Consider the following 15,120-nt stretch of genomic DNA (forward strand, 5'->3'; position numbering starts at 1 on the left):
AGCCTTCATGGCATTAAGCCAAGGCTCAGCATCTTTAGAGGTTAACTCCTGAACCTCTTTGAAGCTTGAAGGTTCCCACACCTTCTCTGAGCTACTAAGAACAGCAGTTGCAGTCTTAGCAAACTCATCAGCATACCTCTTTGGAGGTCTGCCTTTGGTCGCCCTTTCAGACCTACGTACTAGACGCAAGTCTTCTGGACTCATCTCCTCTTTCTTAGGAGAAAAATGACCAATGGTGAACAGTGGTTCTTCCAGTTCATTGTCAGACGCACTCTTGTAGTCTGCTGTGTCATCACTGTCACTGACATCAGCAGCAGCGCCGCCCAATGAACTGGAATCCGAACTCTGATCATCATCATCATCATCATCATCCTCAGCAGCTTCCTCAGCTTTAGCTGCTTGCTTGACATCACCTTCATCCTCCTCTGGGTAACTCTGGAAAATTCCCACATTTTCCCCCCACTTTGGATTGTACTCAACACTCCTTGTGAACTTAATGGACTTAGAGTTAGTCATCCATACCCTGTATGCACCTTTTTCGTACCCCATGAACAAACCATGTGCCCCACACTTCCCAAGCTTGTTGGTTTGTGGGGTGCGTACCCACATGTCAGAACCAAAAATTCTCATGTGTTTGGTGTTGGGTTTCTTGCCAAACATCTTCTCATAGGGGGTACAACCAATGGGTGATGACAATCTGCGATTATAGGAGTAAACCAGATTCCCCAAAGCTTCCCCCCAAAACTTATCAGGGAGATTGGCATCATGCAACAAGGTTTTCATTCCTTGCAGCAATGTCTGATTTGCTCTCTCCGCAAGCCCATTCATCCATGGCGATCTGGGGGTTGACATGTCATGCTGGATTCCCTTCTCAGTCAGGAAAGCTTCAAACTGCTGAGAAGTGAATTCCCCGCCCCGATCGGTAAACAGACAGGAAATACGTTTACCGTGAGCATTCTCCAACCAAGCACAGAATGCCTTAAACTCCGGAAACGCTTGCGATTTCTGTTCGAGCATAAACACATGAATGTACCTAGAAAAAGAATCAATTAGAACCATGAAGAACCTTGCTCCTCCTAAAGAGGGCGTAAGTGGCCCAACCAGGTCTGCGTGCACTAGCTGGTAGGGCTTGGAAGCCTGCCTGCTAGACTCTTTGCCTTTTGGAGCAACCTTCACCTTGTTCTCTGCACAAGATACACATTTCATATGAAATTTACAGGGTTTGATGTTCAAACCCTCAACCACCTCTGGCATCTTGGCCAGTGCCTTCCAAGAGAGGTGACCAAACCTTCGATGCGCTTCATGAATGCAACCTGCATGAAGAACTTTGTTAGTTTGTGCAACACAACAAGAATCAGCATTAGATACAACAGCAGTGTCCTCATAAGTTATATGGAACAAACCATCCATAAACTTTGCATGCAAATAGTCCTCTTTGCCTTTACTGATGACACAGACGCTCCTCTTGAAGGAAATCTGAAAACCACGTCCAGTAAGCTGCGGGACGCTCAACAAATTGCTTGCAGCTCCAGGAACATACAGTACATTACTGATGGTTGTATGCAAACTTGCAAGTTTCACAGTCCCTTCTCCTGCAATTTGCAACGTCCTTCCATCAGCCAGGTGGATCTCACCTTCCTGAGGCTTGAAGGAGATAAAGAGGTGCCGATCCTTCGAGATGTGGCGGGTACAGCCTGAATCAACAACAAAACTGCCTTTGGCTGTTGGAGCAGCCTTCACAGCAAGCAAACCCTTGTTTTCAACTGGCTTGGGCTTTTGCAGCTTGCCCCCCTGCTGCTCCTGGCCAGCAGACGTGCCTTTAGCCTTTGGTGAAGCTGTGCCAGCTAACAAAGCTTTGTTTTTCCCTGGCGCGGGCTCTTCACCCTCCCTTCGCTCCTGGCCATCTGCAGATGTCTGCGTCTGCGTCTGTTTACCTTTGCCTTTCCGGCCTCTGCAAAGGCGATGACCTTGGTTCTCACGAGAAACAGAGCTCTCAGCTGCCGACTCCTTGGCTCCCTCTGGAGGCTGGAATGCTGCCTGGGATGACGTGACGGTCAGCTCCCCCTGCAGCTTGCAACCGGTGCCCTCAGCATCCCTGCATACACTCGCATTCTGGGAAACAGCTTGGACCTCCGATGCAGTCAAACTCTGGGCTGGGATGACTGGCTTGTGAGCTTTCATCAAAGCATACCACATTCCACGTGCAGTGGTGTTGCCAGCCAGCGTCTTAATTTCCTCAAGAGATACGGATAAGACTATTACGTCTATCGCCTTCGAATCATCGGCTTTCCATCTCTCTGTCAGAGGAACTGGGGGGGCCTCACTCACGGTATGCCACACCCTAAACTGACGCAGCAAACTCTCACACCATTTTGCCCAGGTTTCATAATTCTGCCCATGTAACTTAAGGCATTCAGCATTTGCCTCAGAAGCTTGGAAAAACTCCATTTCCAGCATTCTGCTTTAGCCGTGAGTCTTTTTTAACTTCAGAGACTCCTTATCTTGGCAGCCATTAATCACGATGCCTTCTGGCTCGGCTCCCAGGCCAATTAAGCCTTGCCGGACATCAAAGGCTCCGTCCGAGGTAAAACAGAAAAGCCTCCCTTTCTTTCGCTTTTCCCACGTACCTCTCAAACGCAGTCTGTTGCAGCTTTCTTACTCTCCTGTAGGTGCTGTGAATCTGGGCCCGAAACCTTGTTGTTGGGAAACTGCCAGGAAGATATAGTCCATCATGGCCCCAAGCCGGCTGTCGGACGTCCATCGATCTCCCGTAGCCAGGCAGATCCAGCAGTTAGCGACACGAAGCCTTAGAAATAGATTGCCACATTCTAGGCTTGTGCACACTGTTCTTTATCAGCAGAAAACACAGCCAGAAAGCTTGCACCGCAGAAAGAGCATAATTTACAGACTTTATTTAGCGTTGAACAGAACAAAGAGAAAACATGACCGTTCTGTGTCAGTGTCTCTGACCGACTGAAATCGAAAGGAAACAGCAAACATAAACATCCTCAACAGGAAATACGCAGACTCTGTGACTCACAAGCCTGCTCTCTCTTAAGGTGGAACGGAAATATCCTAACAATCTAGAGGTCGTATTGTTTTGGATTCTGTCTCTCAGAATCCTTTGAAGGATTAATAAATAATCTCTCTCCCAGTGTTGGAAGCACTGACCTGATGGAAAGAAGGGGGTAAAATTGATTCAGTTTACAGTTTAACGCAAAGCTACTTAGCCTTTGAAATTTGCACTTCCATGAATTTTGTAATGCAGTTCTCCAGTCAAATAATGTGCACCATTATTTGTATATATTTAGGGGAAAGTGTACACAACACTGAATTATCACCACCACCATCATCATTAGAATTTATATACTGTCCTATACCCGCAGGTCCCAGGATAAATGTATTAATGAAAATACAGTGGTACCCCGCAAGACGAACGCCTCGCGAGACGAAAAACTCGCAAAACGAAAGGTTTTTTCGTTTTCGAGTTGCCTCGCAAGACGAATTTCCCTATGGGCTTGCTTCGCAAAACGAAGCTTGCCCCGGGGACAGCGGGTCTTCTCTTTTGAAGCAAGGGGCGGCGGGGAGATCGCTTCTCCCCACCGCCCCTTGCTTCAAAAGAGGTCTGCCCCCGGACCTCTTTTGAAGCAAGGGGCTGCGGGGAGATCGCTTCTCCCGGTGCTCCGAAGCGGGGGGGGGGGAACACCTGCCCCAGCCGCCGGGCTTCGTAGCGCTGCTGCGAAGCCGGGCGGGGGGGCGGGAACACCTGCCCCAGCCACCCCGCTTCGGAACGCTGCTCCGAAGCGGGGTGGGGGGCGGGAACACCTGCCCCAGCCGCCGGGCTTCGTAGCGCTGCTGCGAAGCCGGGCGGAGGGCGGTAACACCTGCCCCAGCCACCCCGCTTCGGAATGCTGCTCCGAAGCGGGGTGGGGGGGGCGGGAACACTTGCCCCAGCCGCCGGGCTTCGTAGCGCTGCTGCGAAGCCGGGCGGGGGGCGGGAACACCTGCCCCAGCCACCCCGCTTCGGAACGCTGCTCCGAAGCGGGGTGGAGGGGGCGGGAACACCTGCCCCAGCCGCCGGGCTTCGTAGCGCTGCTGCAAAGCTGGGTGGGGGGCGGGAACACCTGCCCCAGCCGCCGGGCTTCGTAGCGCTGCTGCGAAGCCGGGTGGGGGGGGCGGTAACACCTTCTGAAGGCGGGCGGGGGGCGAAAGTCTTTGTCCCCCCTGCCTGCCTTCCCAGGGGCTTTTAAATCGCCCCGGACAGCGGAGAAGTCCTCCGCTGTCCCAGGGTTTTTTAAAATGCTGGGGGTGGGAAGAAAAGCCCTTGTCCCCCCCCCCCCAGCCTTCAGAAGAGGTCCGGGGACAGTCTGTCCCCGGACCTGGTCTGAAGGCGGTTTCCCTAGGAACGCATTAATTGATTTTCAATGCATTCCTATGGGAAACCGTGCATCGCAAGACGAAAAAACCGCAAGACGAAGAGACTTGCGGAACGAATTAATTTCGTCTTGCGAGGCACCACTGTAACATTAAAAGTGCATTATTAAGGACAATTGCTTAAAAAATGTGTCAGGGAGGAGAAATGTGCACTACAACACTGGTTTCAAAACTGTTCAGAACTCAAGACTGGAGAAACTGAGGAATTAAAAAAGTAGTCCTGCCCTCTCCAAGCTCTTTTTAAACTTAAATAAAACTCAGGGGGGGAGTTTTGATTATGGATCATCAGCTATATTGTGTAGTTTATTCCTTTGACCCTATATTTCCCAGTGATACCTCAATCTTCAAGCCACCTCTCTCATTGCAGTGCATTTTACAATTTTCATGAATCCCTTCAAAATAGGCGTGCAGTGGGCAGGGATGGGATTTTGAACCTGAAGCAGAGACTAATGTATTGAATGTGGCAAACAATTTACAAATCTCATATCTAAATCTACAAGGGAGTTATCGCATGGCAGTAGGTCATGTATTTCTCTTATTTATTTACACAAGTATTTCTATACTGCCTATCACAATCTCTCTCAAGGCAGTGTACATGTTAAAAGAATAAAACAGTAGAATCACAGTAATATAGATAAAATGCAGCTCATAACCCAAAGGGCATCATTCAGTAACTGCAGAATTAAACACGGTTACACAGACACACACACAGAGAGAGAGGGTGGGGTGCCAGTACTGTGTGCCCTTGAGTACCCCCCAAAAAAGCACTGCCTCACTGTGTGTGTCTTTCTTGTTGCATTGTTTATAAACAGAATGCTGAACAGACTCATTAACCCAAAGCACTCGCTTCGCTAGAACAATAATCTGAAACAAAGTTTAATAAGATTCCACATACTCTTGCTAATGACACTAAACTAGGCAATATATTTTGAAATATCTGCTTGTGAGGAAATTCTCTTTTTTATTTATTATTAAAAAATTTAAACTCTCCTCTTAACCTTTTCCACTCTCCCATTTGCACTCTCAGCTTGCACATTATCGGCAATATTCCTCAAGTTCTCTGGGAAACAAATAGAAGGCTCAGCAGGAAACAAGATAAGATAATCTTCCTTCTAGACCAGTAGGAGGCCCAAATACTTACTGCTGTTCATACATTAGGTTCATAATTCACTGTCATGGCAGAAGTCTAATCTTTCACTCTTGGGAACTTCTCAAATTGTTCCTCTTCAAGGAAAGAGGTGCAACACGTAGGTCATGGAATCAAATGATATAGCGCTCAGAAGAATGTTAATGACTAAGGACCTCTCTCTTCATTTTCAAGGTACAGCCACTACCATGCCTAGATACCACTATGTTATGAGGTATTTTGTTAAGGGAAATCAGGAGGGATTTGTTTGGAAAACAATCACATTTTCGAGTGGTTCATTATCAAATTGTACTCAGGCTATCATGGCCCAGTTTTATTCTAAGTGCGTATAGTTTTTTAGCACATTCAGTGGGAGTATCTCTCAACAGGAATGCAAAGAAGTGTGAATTTGCTTGCTTGCAAATACTTTATTAAAGGCATATAATCAAGACAATATTTGAACTTCAGAAGATTTAAAAAGTCATATAATTTTTTTAAAGGGCAAGAGTCAGCTAATGAACCCCTTCTGCTTGTGCAAATTGTTCCCCCCGCCCCATGCTCACGAAATTGGCTTGAAAGGTCAGGAAAACACCCCAGAACAGCAGAGGGGATCATTCTGATGGACAAGCTGATATGCTCGTGCAGATGAAATGTTTGCAATGATGTGATGTGGGGTTTGTTTTGTTTAATAATGTGATGATGAATTCCACCCAAAATGCTTACTAGGACTGTGCACCTGAACTGAATCAAGCTGATTCAGGTAGTTCTGGGCTTCAGCTGTATCAGGTTGAGATAGCCGTGGATCATCACATATTCTGTCATATCGGCCAGGGCATCCCCCTGCGTCCCCCCAGAAAAAAGCACTAAATAATAATAATAATAATAATAATAATAATAATAATAATAATAGTAGTAGTAGTAATAGTAATATGCCACCCATCTGACTTGGTTGCCCTAGCTACTCTGGGCAGCTCCCAACAAAATATTAAAACCACAATAAAGATGAGGCTAGCATGCATTCTTAGTAGAAATAAGCCCCCTTAATCTCACTGGGACTTCTTTTCGAGTTAGCAGGCACAATAGTGGACGGTAGGGCAACCCTGTTTACCTGGCGTCCTGACACAGTGTATTGCTGTCGGTTCACAAGAGGGAGAGGGCAGCAGCAATTGGTGGGGCAGGCAGGGTAGCATGGCTGAGCTGGTTTCCCAACATCATGTGTCACTGCTGGTTACCAAGACAGGAAGGGGCAAGATAGCAGGGAGCTCCCAAAGGGCCTAGGATGCTGAAATAAAACTGTGTAACATAGAAATGTATGTCAACCTAAGCAGAATCTGCTGGATAATGTGCTTGAAGGGTGCATCCAAGGTGAATTGCAACTGTGAAAATGAAAATGTCGTGTAAGAAAATGCTGTGCTGTATTTCATGCATTTGTGATGTATACATTTTAAAATTTGTTTTAAACTTTTCATTGGCCCTTGCCCAGATATCTGTTGTTAGACTGTGATGGACAGTGGAGCCAGACTAGAGTCTGGTGATGCAGTTCCTCTGAAACTCCACCAGAGTGCTGTAGCCTCTCTCTGATTGGCTACAGAGTCAGCTAGCCACAGAGAGGGGAGGCACAGCACTTGGGCGGGGGAGAATAAAAGGAGCAATTTCTGAGGGAGAGAGTTAGATAGGGCTGGATTTGAGAAGAGGGATATGATATGATTTGATCTGAGATGTTAGGCAGGTTTCAGGTTGGGAGATAGGGAGTGAGATAGGGAGAACTGGTCCTGAGTTAAGTTAAACATACACACTATCCTTAGTGAGAGGACAGAGCCTCGCAGCTTGGATAGGGAGACCGGGTTGAGGGTCTGGGAAAGGTATGCAGACAGGAGTGTCCTGGGAGGGCTGTGACTGAACTGGGAAAGGTGGATCTTGTGGGAATACAGGCTACCTGGGTCTCAGTATAGCCAGGAAGGAAGAGTTCTTGTCAAACTGAGGCATCTGATCAAGGCCTGTATTTTAAAATGAGCTTAAAGATATATTTGCAAATGTTTGTATGTTTCATGCCAGGCATAAAGCAGCTGGCTAAGTACTTTGGCAGTTGTTTATCTTCCTGCTCTCCTGGAAAGGGCCCCCCTGATTTATAGCAGTACCAGGAAACAAGTTTCTCAAAGTTGTAAAAGGGAAATACAGGCTGGGAGCAAAGGTTATATTGACCCTACATATTACAGAATACAATCAAGCTGCAAAAACACTAATTAAGAGTTGGTAAATAGTAAGATTTATTGTTTAACAGAAAATAATACCATGTGCCTCCCATCAGACTCGAGCCATATTTTCCTAAAGTTAAAGGGCAAGAGCTAATGGGAAAAGCAGCTGGCTGGGAAAGGGGGGTGTAAATTGAAGAGGTTGCTTTTGAAGCTGTTTTTACTGAGTTCCTTTTTACTTTGCAAAGGCCTTTTCTTCTAAAAAGCTATCTATGTTATGTATGAAATTTGTTGGCTTAATGTAATTATGCAAAGGATTTGGAAAGTAAGAAATGTTAGATTCTTATGTTAGATTCTTATTTCATTGATGGTGTGTGAGAATGTGAACCCAAGATCTCTGTTTAGATAGAATTTAAAACCATGAGCCATCTGTTTTAGCCATTTGTTTTGGAGTGCAGGGGCAACAGGGCAAAAGGTGATCTGGTAATTAAGGTGCTTTGTCGAGGCAAATGTAAGATATATGGCTACTTGTCTGCCATTTATGGATAGAAGGAAATATAGCTCTTTGTCTCCCATAAAAGGTAATAGGAAGTGGGTGTATCTTTTATGATTGGTTCTAGCAAACAGCCAATAGGAATTTCAACCAGGCTGATTGGACAGAGGCAGCCAAAGGAGGAGCAAGGGGGCTGGGCTGAGGAAATATAAGTGCTGGCCATCAGGGCTGGAGTGGGCAGAGCTTTGGTAACCATATACCACTGTGCCTATCATTTATTTGTCTGACAAATAAATTATTTTAATTTCTCTATTGCTGCGTTGAAAATTTCATTCCAGCTAAGCGTTAACCACAAGCAGGGTGCTACAAAACCAGTGACAAGGGGGGGGGGAGTGATCTCTTGGGTCTGTTATACCATTTAGAAAACCTCAGGTGTGGGATGCTTAAGGGAGTGGGCAACTGAGGAGAAGCACCCCTCACTCACAGCATGAACCAAAGTATTAAGCTGTGAAGGAAGCGGTATAGTGTTGAAAGAATTTAATTGTAATATCTAAGTGACAGAAAGTGAGTCAAGCATTTTACCCTCTATTCTGGAAACCTGAATATTTACCACCTGAAGTGTAACACCTGATTTTTAGTAACTGAAGTTTAAGAAGAATTGTGCCTGTAGTATTGTGTTTAAGCCTGGGACATATTGTAGTTAGTTAAAGTAAATAAGTTAACTTCTACCTGAAAGTGCGCATTTCCTGACCCACTTTGTTTCACAAACTTCTTGTTGTTTAATAAAACTTTGTTTGCTTGTTTGTTTGATCAACTCCTGCCTGAGACTCTAAATCATTAAGTTTTCCCTCACCCAAGTCCCCCATTAGATAATCCATGGTAAATTGTAGAAATTTGTGTAATTGGTATACCGTGAGGTGGGTGCACTATATTTAATTGGGGGCAGTTAGCATTGGTGGTATTAAGCGGCGGATCCACTACATAGACAAATAAATAACCTGTATTGAACTGACTCTTCTTTTACCTTAATATCCCAGGATGGCTGCTAGTATTTTATGCTCACGCTTGCTTGTCAATATAAAATGTACCCTACTTTAAGGCTTCCCAGAAGCTCAAGAGTTCACAGTGCTAAAAAGCCTTTTTCACACCATGGTTAATTCAGTCTAACTCACTATAATATAGTGTCTCTAAAGCTGGGCGGATGAAGAACTAGTCTCATTAATGAACATTCTTTATTCCCCCTACCCTAAAGAAGACATGCTCTAATTAACTACCTTGTCTTAAGCTATTCTCAAGGCATTGTAGTTACCCAGACAGTCTGACTGGAAATTAAATAGGGTGACATCGTAGTAAAATGGCAACTGCATCAGTCATTCTTTGCACTGAACAGGACCTGAATACAGAGCGAGTGGTTTAATGGTTTGAATCCTATCAAATTCTCTGCAAAGCAGCACAGATCCTTTCTTTCTGGATCAGCAACTGCCCTATATTGAAGTCTGCTTGCATATATCAGCTTGAAGATTCAAAGGGTCTTGGAAACCAGGGCTGTGCCAAAAGTTAAATTGCTTAATCTGTTTTGTGTTCTTTTTTTCCTTTTTTTTTTTGTGACTGTGAAAGAGTGCCTCCCATTTTCAATGATTTTTCACATTTGTTAGAAGCAAACACAGATGCACCCCAGGCCATTTGTCTCAGTGCTATTTCCCGCTTCATTTGTCTATGCAGTCTTCAGCTTCGTTTGTCCACCATGCAATTTACATACATGCATGCATCATTTTATTTGGATGCCGCCTTTCCATAGTTCAAACCATGCTCAAGGTGGCTTACAACATGAAAAATACGTAATTGCAGCATATCAAAAGTAGCTGTAAACAATAAATAAAATGTAATAAATACACAACCAAATTGAACAATTTCCACATAAATCATATCTAAAATAGAGATACAAAAATTAATATCAATAGCAGTAACAACCCCTCACAACAACAAACAACACCTCAATACCCCTGTTTAATCCTATTGCCTGTGGTGACCAATGTGGATTTCTCAAGGAGGTCATTGTGTCATGGATGCTTATCCCGAAGCTGGAAATCTGTATGTTCATACAAGGCCGAACCCCAGAAACAATCACAGCTCTTAATTATTTCTAGGCCATGGGACCTTAGAAACATCATTATTTCAGTCTAGTTTCTACTCGCTTTAGTTTGACTCAGCTATAGTCTGCCAATAGTTAGAAGTAAACTAATGGGCTGACTACATGTTACACATAAAATTGTAAGACGTAACCTTGAATTAGTTATGCATTTAGTTATTTATCATGACTTACTGAAAAGCTACTGCAGGAGAGGGTGGTTTGGAGTGCAGAAGCAGCAGAGGAGTGAAGGTGTGCACAGTCCTTTCCTCACCACCATATCTCTACTGCAAAATCTTCCCTAGTGATTTTACCCTCAGCAAGCATGCCTTCCCTCAGTGGCAAGGAGTAATTTAGAGTAATTTGGAGATGTGGTAGATGGTTCGAGCACATCCTCTATTGCTTGTTATTTCTCTACTCCAAGTTTCCCCTTTTCAAAGTGTTATCTGGGAACATCTCCTTGTACAATTTAAAGGGATTAAAGAGATTTACTTATGGACATCTGGGTCCAGCAAATGGTTTAACACAATTTCTTCTCAAAGTTGCTCTCTGAAGCTCACGGCGTTCATATTGCATTGTTATCCTAATACTATACCAGCGACTGATTTTACACAGCACATGATAAAACAATGTATCAGTCTAAATTGTAATTAAATGGCTCATTGAATGTTATTGTGTTACAAGAAATCGAAAACCTTAGAAATCTTTTGAGTACAAGCTACTGATTTGGTTGTATTTAAGCCGCAGATTTTTAATCCGTTCCCTTATGAGTAATGAGACTTCACATGGAAACACTCAAATACTTCAGAAATCATCATCTTCCAAGGACATGTGGAAGAGAGGGGAGCAGGCCACATACATGGACCCTAAACAACCCCATTTGGGGTTCTTGCATTGGGTAGAAGGTCTGAAAGGGAAACCTATGCTAGTTTGAAGAAATGCGGATAGATAATGCCAACAAAGGTCCGTATAGTTAAAGCCATGGTTTTCCCAGTAGTGATGTATGGAAGTGAGAGCTGGACCATTAAGAAGGCTGATCGCCGAAGAATTGATGCTTTTGAATTATGGTGCTGGAGAAGACTCTTGAGAGTCCCATGGACTGCAAGAAGATCAAACGCATCCATTCTTAAGGAAATCAGCCCTGAGTGCTCACTGGAAGGACAGATCGTGAAGCTGAGGCTCCAGTACTTTGGCCACCTCATGAGAAGAGAAGACTCCCTGGAGAAGACACTGATGCTGGGAAAGATGGAGGGCACAAGGAGAAGGGGGTGACAGAGGACGAGATGGTTGGATAGTGTTTTCGAGGTTACCAGCATGAGTTTGACCAAACTGCGGGAGGTAGTGGAAGACAGAAGTGCCTGGTGTGCTCTGGTCTATGGAGTCACGAAGAGTCGGACACAACTAAACGACTAAACAACAACAACAAATGCTTTAATAATTACCTTCCACCTCTGGCGGCTTTTTTAAAAAAATAGTGGGTTAACGTGAAGCAGGAAATGAGCTATCCAGGCACTGAAGCTCTTCCCTAGATCCATTTTTAAATGTATATGTCTCATCATCTGTTCTTTTCCCCCAGTCACTCCATTCCATTATCCCTCTGGCTGTTTTCATTCCCCCACCCCCAGTCAGCATTATGTGGGCACTGGGCATGTTTGATCATTATTGGGCTATGTTTATGGGGGGGGGGTACCTCCTAATTCCCCCCAAGACTTTTTTTACTTCTGCAAACGTCAAGATTAGCCCAAGCTTCCTGAAACCTCTCTTATGTGTAGCTGTTGTTGCCGCAGCAAATGTTTAAAATGTTTTTATATATTTTAAAATGTTTTATAGGGGTTTTTACTTTTTACTTTGTTGTACCACCGTGAAGGGGTTTTTTTATTGATGTATTTTTATTTTGTTCCGTTTTATTTCGGTTTGGGGTTGGATATTGAGTGGGGTGGGGATTTGTTTTGTTGGTACAATTGTTTTTGGTTTGATTTGTTTCTCTATTTTGTAAATGGAGGTTGGTTTGAGGCTTGGGATTGCTACCGTAGTGGGGCGAGGAAGGTATGGCGGTGGGGGCAGATGTCATAGGCGAAGGGGATCGAGATGCGGATATGCTTGTACCCCTTCCAATCTGCGCCCCATCCCAAGGGACGAAGGTAGGATTACTCACCTCCGTCACTGGTGTTGTGCAATGCCAGGTCTATAGGCAACAAAACCGCCACCCTACGAGACTTCTTCACCTCGCACGGGGTTGACCTGGCTTGTGTGATGGAGACCTGGGTGCGCGAAGGGGAAACTGTTACCTTACGAGAGATGGCGCCCCCGGGTTTCTCCGTCCTCCACCAGTCGCGGACTGTGGGCCGGGGGGGAGGGGTGGCATTATTAATCCGAGAAGACTGTTCTTTCAGGGCTCTACCATCGCCATCGATCCCCGGCATTGAATGTGTTGGCCTAGTTTGGGGCTCTGAGGTGAGCTTGGCTGTCTGGCTGGTGTACCAGCCACCTAGCACACCAGCAGCCACTCTGTCAGGCCTGCTGGAGGCGGTGGCCGGCTGGGCCTTGGAGTTCCCTAACCTATTGGTATTGGGGGACTTCAACATCCATGCTGATGCCATTCCCTCCTCACAGGCTCTGGACCTGGTGTCTTCCATGGCGACACTAGGGCTCTCCCAGTTTGTTTCGGGCCCCACACATCAAGCAGGCCACACGCTGGATTTGATCTTTGGCGCCGGTATAGATGTGATCATGTCTCCTTCAATGAAGGTGCCATGGTCTGATCACTACGCACTGAAAGCCAGGATTGATTTTCCACCCCCACCCTGCTTAGGTGGTGAGCCAATTTGGGCTCACCCGCAGAGGCTGATGGACCCTGATACCCGTCAGGCCTTGCGGGACCTTGCTCCCCCTGGCGACTCATTGACTGAGCTTGTTGAGGGCTGGAATATCCAGCTCCTAGCAGCCATCGATGAGATCGCACCTAGGCGCCCTCTGCGACCCCGCAGAAACCGGGCTCCCTGGTTTACCGAGGAGCTTCGGAAAATGAAGCGGGACCTCAGACGGCTAGAGCGAGTATGGCGGGGTACCCGTGACGGAGCCTCAAGAACATCTTATACGGTTTTTATGAAAACCTACGAGATGGCAGTGAAGGCCACTAAGAAGTCCTACTTCTCGGCCTCCATTGCCTCCGCTAGCTCTCGCCCGGCGCAATTATTTAGTATAATTCGGTCTTTAACGTCCCTTGAAGGACAGCCAAATTTAAATAACAATTTGACACACAGCTGTGAGGCATTTGCGAGCTTTTTTGCGGAGAAGGTCCTGTTGCTCCGCCATCACCTCCCTGCCAATTTGGATACAATAAAGGAACTGGAGGCCCCTCGACTGTCCTCCGGTCCAGTATTTGACTACTTTGACTGGATATCCCCAGCCGATGTGGACAGACTCCTCCAAGCTGGAAAGCCCACCACCTGTCCTCTTGACCCGTGCCCGTCTTGGCTGATTAGAGCGTGTCCAGACGAGGTGCGGGCCCCCCTGGGTGATACCATCAATTTGTCCCTTGGCACCGGGATATTCCCAGGGGAACTGAAGGAGGCAGTGGTGCGTCCGCTCTTAAAGAAAACATCATTAGATCCTTTAGATCTATCCAATTACCGCCCGGTTTCGAATCTTCCATTCCTGGGTAAAGTGATTGAGAGAGCGGTTGCTGAACAGCTTGGTAGGTTTCTGGTTGAAACATCGGCTCTCGATCCATTCCAGTCCGGCTTCCGCGCTGGTCATGGGACCGAGACGGCTCTGGTCGCCCTAACAGATGATCTCCGCAGGCAGCTGGATCGAGGCGGGTCGGGGCTGCTGATTCTTCTAGACCTGTCAGCAGCCTTCGACATGGTCGATCACGAACTCCTGGACCACCGCCTTGCCGACATGGGGATCCAGGGCACAGTCCTTCAATGGCTGCGCTCGTTTCTCTCTGGTCGGGGACAGAGGGTGGCGCTTGGGGGGGAATTGTCATCGCGCCACTCCTTGGTGTGTGGAGTGCCTCAGGGTGTGATTCTCTCCCCGATGCTTTTTAACATCTTTATACGCCCCCTCGCCCAGCTTGTCCGGAGCTTTGGGCTGGGTTGCCATCAGTATGCCGATGACACCCAACTCTATCTGTTGATGGACGGCCATCCTGACTTGGCCCCAGATACACTGACCAGATGTCTGGAAGCTGTGGCTGGATGGTTACGTGGGAGCCGGTTGAAGTTAAATCCTTCGAAGACAGAGGTCCTCTGGCTGGGACGGAGCGATATGGGATTGAGGGGGCAACTCCCATCTCTTGCAGGGGTGCAATTAGTGCCAGCATCGTCCGTTAAGAGTTTGGGTGTAATCTTTGATACCTCCCTCTCTATGGAGGCGCAGATTACAGCTATAACAAAGGCGGCATTTTTTCATCTCCGCCAAGCTAAGCAGTTGGCTCCTTATCTCTCTCGCCCTGACCTAGCCACTGTGATCCACGCGACGGTCACCTCCAGACTGGATTATTGTAACTCGCTCTACGTGGGGCTGCCCTTGAGACTGACCCAGAAACTCCAGCGGGTGCAGAATGCCGCGGCGAGACTCCTTATGGGGTCTTCGCTGCGAGATCATATCCATCCGGTACTATACCAGCTGCACTGGCTCCCGGTGGAGTACAGGATCAGGTTTAAGCTGCTGGTTTTAACCTTTAAAGCCCTATACGGCCTAGGACCCTCGTACCTACGGGACCGCCTCTCCTGGTATGTCC

Source organism: Podarcis muralis, chromosome 1 (genome assembly GCF_964188315.1).
Source record: "Podarcis muralis chromosome 1, rPodMur119.hap1.1, whole genome shotgun sequence".
In the NCBI taxonomy this organism is placed as follows: Eukaryota; Metazoa; Chordata; class Lepidosauria; order Squamata; family Lacertidae; genus Podarcis; species Podarcis muralis.